Source organism: Lampris incognitus, chromosome 7 (assembly GCF_029633865.1).
Source record: "Lampris incognitus isolate fLamInc1 chromosome 7, fLamInc1.hap2, whole genome shotgun sequence".
In the NCBI taxonomy this organism is placed as follows: Eukaryota; Metazoa; Chordata; class Actinopteri; order Lampriformes; family Lampridae; genus Lampris; species Lampris incognitus.
Window position 1 is genome coordinate 59513787 of NC_079217.1, and position 8401 is coordinate 59522187.

At 46.7% G+C, this 8401-nt stretch overlaps 1 pseudogene; it reads left to right on the forward strand.

Annotated features, from left to right (window-relative positions):
• Positions 1 to 7697: 7697 nt before the first annotated feature.
• Positions 7698 to 8289, forward strand: LOC130116168 (uncharacterized protein K02A2.6-like; annotated as a pseudogene).
• Positions 8290 to 8401: the final 112 nt, after the last annotated feature.

The window sequence follows — 8401 nt, forward strand, 5'->3', positions numbered from 1 at the left end:
AGGCATTCCTCCACCTGCTCTCTACCACTTCTTCTTCGCCAACCTCTTCCTCTGTATACTTTACTGTACTTCCTCATCCCACTACCAAGTACACCAAGTACCTTCCTAGCTGTCTCCCAGTATTTCCCAGCCATCGGGCAACTCTTCACTACCACCTGCCTGTTTTAACTCCTCCCTGAACTCCACACAACAGTCTCCCTTCTTCACATTCTACCATTTGATCATTGGTTCTGCCTTCACTCTCTTCTTCTTCTTGATCTCCAAAGTCATCCTACATACCGCCATCCGATGCTGCCTAGCTATATACTCTACTGTCACCACCTTGCAGTCTCCAATCTCTTTCAGAGTACACCTCCTGCAGAAGATATAGTCGACTTGTGTGCACTTTCCACCACTCTTATACGTCACCCTGTGTTCTTCCCTCTTCTTGAAATATGTACTCACCTCAGCCATTTCTACTATTTTTGGCAAAATCCACCACCATCTGTCCTCCCACATTCCTCTCGTTGACGCCATACTTACACCATACCTCCTCATCACCTTCGTTCCCTTCACCAACATGCCCATTGAAGTCCGTTCAAATCACCACTCTCTCCTCCTTGGGTCCACACTCTCCACCACTTCATCCAGCTCAGTCCAGAATTCTTCTTTCTCTTCCATCTCACACCCAACCTGTGGGACATATGCACTGACAACATTCAGCATCATCTCTTCGATTTCCAGCTTCATACTCATCACTCTGCCTGACACTCTCTTCACCCCCCCCCTTTTCTCCCCAATTGTTTCTGGCCAATTACCCCACTCTTCCGAGCAGTCCCAGTTGCTGCCCCAGCCCCTCTACCGATCCGGGGACGGCTGCAGACTACCACCTGCCTCCTCCGATACATGTGGAGTTGCCAGCCACTTCTTTTCACCTGACAGTGAGGAGTTTCGCCAGGGGGACATAACACGGGGGAGGATGACGCTATTCCCCCCAGTTCCCCCTTACCCCCTGAACAGGCTCCCTGACCGACCAGAGGAGGCGCTAGTGTAGCGACCAGAACACATACCCACATCTGGCTTCCCACCCAAAGACACAGCCAATTGTGTCTGTAGGGATGCCCGACCAAGCCGGAGGTAACATAGGGATTCGAATTGATGATACCTGTGTCGGTAGGCAACAGAATAGACCTCTATGCTACCTGGACGCCCCTCCAACACACTCTTGACATACTCTTCCTTCAGGATTACCGCTACCCCATTTCTCCCTCCATCCACACAATGGTAGAAGTGTTTGAACTCACCTCCAATGCTCCTGGCCTTACACCTCTTCCACCTAGTGTCCTGCACACACAGTATAGCTACCTTCTTTCTCTCCATCATATCAGCCAGCTGTCTCCCTTTACCAGTCATAGTCCCAACATTCAAATATCCGACTCTCACCTCCACATCCTACCCTTCCTCTTCTCCCACTGCCTCTGGACACACCTTCCCCCTTCTCCTTCGCCCAACAGTACCATAGTTTCCACCAGCATCCTGCTGGTCAACAGTACCAGTGGCAGTCATTGGTAACCCGGTTTTATGCCGGTTTCCCTTCCTGACACAACCCTCTTCATTTTTCCAGGCTTGGGACCAGCACGAAGAGTGCACTGGTTTGTGCATTCCCCGTGGCTGGGTTGCACTTGTGGCACCGTAAATAAGATTATTTTTTCACAAACTTAAACTGAAATCTTGAGGAATTAATGTTTCCAATAGATAAAGTAAAACAAATAAAAGTAATAAAACCTTCTTCATACCTTTCATCAATCAAATTTCAAATGAAACATCTTGATTTTCCATTTTCCCTATCGTCCAGGTCCGTGTTATAGCTGTGGTGTTAAGGAGTGAGGCTGTAGCATACCGCTGCCATATCTGTTGCCAGGAGCAACTCCATGTCTCAGATGGCTATGTGGATGTCCACCAGGACCACTTTGATTTTGAATATGGAACAGCGGACATCATGTGCCCACTCCCAGCCAGCTGTGACGGCGCCTCCTGTATTGCCCTGACAGCTGTTGGCACAACTGTTATGAAAGGTAACACTGGGCGTGACATCAGGCGGCAGGTCGGCAACAATGAACCACAAAATTTTGTCATTTAAGAATAAGAAAATACAAAATATCAAGTAACCCACCCAGACTGATGTCATTTTGTAGTAACGTGGGTGGCAGTCCAGTCAACCATTTTCTAAACCTTTATTTTGACAGGTAATCTCATTGAAACATGGGGTCTCATTCTCAAGAAATCTGGTCAAAACAACAGTAGTAACACAACAAACAAACAAGTTACAGACAGACAGGACAATCAATACAGAGACAAAAATAGAACACAAATCATAAAATTGATAAGTGCAAAAGTGCCAAAATGGTAGTCAGATGTTAAATACTATGTACAAAAGTAAACCCCCACAGATGTTCTCTTCAGATGTCATAAAAGTAGTGTAAAATCCCCTGGGAGAATCATGCTGGACAGCTTCAGTTGCTGCTGTAGTGTGTTCCAGGTTGATGGGGCAGGGTAGGAGAAGGACTTTTTACCAAATTCTGTATGGACTGAGGGAATGGCGAGAGCGATGAAGAAGCCCTGGTAGCATAAGCTATGGCAGCACTCTTTACATGACATGTAAGTGGTTAATAAGTGTGCAGCAGTCCAAGGATGGATTTTTTTAAATTTATTTCTGAATTTTCCCTTTTTTCTCCCAATTTAGTGGCCAATTGATCCCTATTTTAATTCAAACACCCACCCTCGTATTGCATGCGTTCGTCAACTGCATCTCTCCGGCCGGCAGTCTCGAAGGAAAGCGCCTCCCCACTTTCGTGACAAGGCGAATCCAAGCCGACCACTGTTTTTCCGACACACACAGAGACGCATTCACATGACGAACACAAGCCGACTCCGCCCCCCTCCCGAAGACAGCGTTGCCAATGATTGCTGCTTCATCGAGTCCGGCCATAGTCGGATCTGACGAGACCGGGGCGCGAACCCCAGTCCCCAGTGGGCAACTGCATCGACACCAAGCCGATGCTTAGACCGCTACGCCACCGCGGACTAAGGATGGATTTATAAATGAATTTATACCAGTGCAAAGTTTTGCGCATGGATAATGATGTCAAATTAACTAAATAATACAGACTACAATGGTGTTTGAGGACTTGGTTATGATTCTCAGAGCTCTGTGATAGACACCATCAAACAGATGAAAGAGAGCGAGCTAGGAAAGGCAAGAAAGTGGCAGCAACAAGCTGTTTCCTAGCATTAAAGTAAAAACAGGATTTGTTCCTAAAAAGAAGCCCAATTTAAATTTCCTTAGAAGGTAATCATTCTGAAATTTAAAAGAAATACTTTCATCAATCGTAATCCCTAAATATTTGTAGGTGGTCACAATCTCATTGCCTTGAATTTGTCTGCATTTAACCCTAGTCTGAGATGGAACAGATGCGACTAAATAGCATCAAATGCAGACTGCAGATGTCCAAATGTCAGGGCAACAGTGCTTGTACAACAATATACAATAAGCTTAAAGATGTACAGAAACGTTAATATTTTGATCCACGTCACTTACATAAATATTGAAGGGGTGGGTCCTAGAACTGAACCTTGTGGCACACCTTTGGTGATATTAAGAAAGTTGAAGGAAAGACCACTGAACTGCACACATTGTTTACGGTTGGTGAGGTAATTTGAAAACCAAACAACAGCTTGGTCTGACATTGCTATATCTGATAATCTCTGGCATTACATGCCATGGCCAACAGTATCAAATGGCTTGGACAAATCAATAAAAAGTGCAGTACAACAGTTCTCGGCATCCAAGGCTTCCACAATATCATTTACTACTTTCATGGCAGCAATTACTGTACTGTTCTTCTTCCTAAAACCAGACTGGTGGGGAGATAAAATGTTGTTCAAGCCCATGTATTCCTTGATCCCGTCATTCACCAGCCTTTCAAGGACCTTACCTAAAACAGAGAGCTTGTAAATGGGTCTGTAGTTATTCAACACCATGTGATTACCGCCTTTCGGTAAAGGGAGAACATAGGCAGTTTTCTAAACATCGGGAATTGTATAAAGAGGTTAAAACATGCAACACTAGTTCAGCTATAATATCTGCAGCCATGTAGTAACTTGTGTAATAAACCAGATCCACTTACCTGTGTGTCCACTAGGTGGCAGTAGCAGTAAATTTGTTTACCCATTACTACCTAGGAGCTTCCCCCGGATGTAGTTCTGTTGTGTAATGAATGCCTGCCGAGGTGGCTGTGCTGTATAATGCTCCCGAAGTTTTCATCAATATATAAGTAAACAAATCCTGTGTGTGTGCTTGTTTCATGTAGTCAGGATACTACATATTTGGCGACGAGGTTCGAGCCGGACAGCGCTGCTTGTACGAGAGGAGCGTGTGGGTGGGGTTTTTTTTGTTTTGTTTTTTTTTCCTGGAAGAACGAGGGGGGGGGGAGAAACAAAAGTTCACTTTATTGAAAATGGCCGGGACAATAGGAGCTCTGGGAGCGTTTGATCAAAATGTTCAAACCTGGGAAGAATACTGTGAGGTTGTGAAACATTTTTTTATCGCAAACGTAACAGAGGATGCAGCCAAACAGAAGTCAGTTCTCATAAGTGTTGTCGGTGCACAAACGTGTCGTCTGATGCGCAGTTTACTAAGCCCTGATAAACCAGGAGAACGCACTTTCCGAGAGTTACTGTCACGTATCTGGAAAGAACCCAAAAGCAGACGGGACAACTAGGTAAGGGAAGAAATCAAGTCTTTATTGAAGTGGCCGATCCCAGGGGTGGAGCAGGAGTTGGCTCAGTGGCAGGTAGACTGGCAGGCAGAAGTCCATGAATGGCTAGTTTCCAGCGAAGACTGGTCCACAGTGGAGGCTTTTTAAGGGTGAGGGCGATTGCTTTGATGGCCAGCTGGTGTGCCGGGGTGAAGGGGGGGTCAGCAGGTGTCAAGGGACAGGGGCTGTGACAGTTAGTGACGTTGTTTAAAGACCACTTTAACCCAAAACCCAGCGAAACCGTACAGCGCTTTAAATTGGATTCGCGCATGAGAAAGCCCAACTAAACGAGTCTGTTGCTGAGTCTGTGGCAGAGCTACGGAGATTAGCTCAAGACTGCAATTACGGACAAACGCTTTTACAAATGCTCCGTGATCGGCTTGTATGCGGAATAAACAACGAACGCATTCAGAGGAGGTTATTGTCGGAAACCAATCTCACATTTGAGGACGCACTTAAAACAGCTATAGCCATGGAGTCCGCTGAAAAACATGCTCAAGATTTGCAGGGGAAAGCGGCAGGCAATAGAATAGGGGAACACAGTAGCGAGCTACTGGCATCGCAAAGGAGAACTGAGAACCGCGCAGAGGGTGAAATGAAAGACTGTTACCGTTGCAAAGGCAAACATGCACCGTCGGATTGCCGATTTAAACAAGAAAAATGCCATTCGTGTGGAATGATGGTCCACATTGCGCGGGCGTGTAGAAACAAGAAAAAGCGCAGTGAAGCTAAAACGAACAGAGATCGAAGGCACCGTAGCAATGCGCAGGGCAGAGGCCACAGCAGCCGCTCGCATCATGTCACAGTTGATTCAGACGAATCAGAGGGCTCGGAACAGGCGTTTTCAATGTACAGCGTACAAAGTAGCCACGCAGAAGTGAAACCCTTTACAGTGGACATGCAAATCAATGGGAAAGTGGTGGAATTTGAGCTGGACACTGGATGTAGCATCACTTTGATGAATGAGTCAAAATTTAAGGTGCAGTGGACAAATGCAAAAAAGCCTTAATTAAAGCCATCAGCAATTAAATTAAAGACTTACACAGGGGAAAGCATAAAGGTGTTAGGGGTCGCAGAGGTAATTGTCCAATACCAGAACCAGCAGAAAATCTTACCTCTCTATTTAGTGGGTGGTACTGGTCCAACTCTGCTGGGTAGAGGTTGGCTGGAGCAAATAAACCTTAACTGGGGAGAAATTAAGCATATGAAAGTAGAAGAGCTGACATTGCAACAGGTGCTTGCAAAGCACGAGGATGTTTTTTAAAGATGAGCTTGGGACCTTAAAGGGGGTTCAGACCACAATCCATGTTGCACCTGACGCCACGCCCAGATTCTTCCGCCCACGAATCTGTTCCATTCGCAATGCGCCCTAATATGGAAGCAGAGATCAACAGACTGTTAAAAGAGCAGATCATTACGCCAGTCAAATACTCGCAGTGGGCGTGTCCCGTGGTTCCAGTTTTGAAACCGGATGGCTCAATTAGACTCTGTGGAGACTACAAACTAACTGTCAATCGTGTCTTTCCGCTAGAGCAGTATCCTATTCCGAGAATTGACAATTTGTTTGTGGCCTTGTCGGGGGGGGCAGCAATTTTCTAAATTAGACATGAGCCATGCATGTGCTCAAATTCTCACAGATGATGAGTCTAAAAAGTACCTCACCGTGAATACTCACAAAGGCCTTTTTACTTACAACCGCCTACCCTTTGGGGTATCGTCAGCGCCGGCCGTGTTTCAGAGAACAATGGAGGGTCTTCTACAGGGCATACCCATGGTTGCAGTATACTTAGACGACATTCTCGTCACTGGGGCTAGCAAGGAAGAACATCTGCGAAACCTGAATGAAGTGCTTAGGTGGCTGGAGGAGGCTGGGTTACAGCTAAAACGAAGCAAGTGCCAACTGCTGGAAAATGAGGTGTACTATCTGGGACATAAAGTAGACGCGCAGGGTTTGCATCCCATGAAGTCGAAGGTTAAAGCCATTGTGGAAGCTCCGTCCCTGTCCAGTGTCACAGAGCTCAAGGCATATCTTGGTTTACTTAACTACTATAACCGTTTCCTTCCCAACCTCTCCACGCTGCTTGTGCCGATGCACCAGCTCCTCTGGAAAGATGAAAAATGGGCATGGACTACAAAGTAAGATGAAGCTTTCCAAAAGTCAAAAGAGCTTCTCCAATCAGCAAGCGTGCTAGTCCATTACTCTATGGACAGAGAATTGATCCTAGCATGTGACGTCTCATCGTATGGGGTGGGAGCAGTGCTTTCGCACAAGATGCCCGATGGCACAGAAAAACCACTAGGGTTTATGTCAAGGACACTCACTCCTTCTGAGAAAGGTACTCTCAGCTAGATAAAGAGGGCCTGGCCGTGATCTTTGGAATACGGAGATTTCATAAATATCTCTGTGGTCGTAGATTCACGATCGCCACTGACCATAAGCCCTTACTATCCTTATTCCATGAGATGAAACCTGTCCCCCAGATGGTTTCCCCAAGAATTCAGAGATGGGCAGTTCTACTTCGAGTATACGTGTATCAGATAATCTACAAGCCAGGCAAGTATCATAGTAACGACGATGCTCTCAGTAGACTCTCGGTTCCAGAGCTGGTTGAGGATGACGGTCTACAGGATCAAGTGCTGATGATGGATCATATGGACGATGTACCGGTGAACATGTCACAAGTCAGGAAGTGGACGGCGAGGGATGCCACACTGTCCCTGGTGCACAGCTATGTCTTGAATGGCTGGCCAGAGGTGAAGGATCCCCAACTCATGCCATATCACACCCGCCGTCTGAAGTTGAGTACGCGAGATGGGTGTGTCCTGTGGGGAGCCAGAACAGTGATTCCTCCGCAGGGGCGGTCTGCTCTGTTGAAGATGCTCCATCAGTCACATCCGGGCATGTCTCGTATGAAAGGTTTAGCAAGGTCTTACATTTGGTGGCCGCGGATGGACGAGGATATCAGAAAGGAGGCCAGCATATGCGTGGAATGCCAGCAAAACAGAAAATCGCCACCTAATGCACCACTGCACCCCTGGGAATGGCCCGAGCTGCCATGGTCTCGCATTCATGTGGACTAAGCAGGGCCATTCTTGGGCAAGATGTTCTTGGTAATAATTGACGCACATTCGAAGTGGCTAGAGGTTTATCCGCTGAATGCCTCTACAACACATGCAACAATTGAAAAGCTACGGCAGTGCTTCGCAGTCCATGGATTGCCACAGATGTTGGTGTCTGACAACGGCAGTTGCTTCACAAGTGCGGAATTCAGCCATTTTATGTCACAGAACGGGATTCAGCATGTCACCTCAGTGCCGTTCCACTCCTCCTCTAACGGTTTAGCGGAGCGGGCGGTGCAGACCTTTAAAGACGGGATGAAAAAAATGAGAGGAGATGGCATCGAGGCCAGTTTCCAGGTTCTTGTTCAGCTACCGCATCACCCCTCAGGCGACGACAGGGTTGTCGCCTGCAGAAATGTTGATGTCCAGATGACTGAGATCTGCGTTTGACCTACTGAAACCTGACCTAAAGTTGAAAATTCAACAGAAACAGCTGAAACAGAAAGAATATCATGACAAAACGGCCAAGATGAGAAGATTTGCAC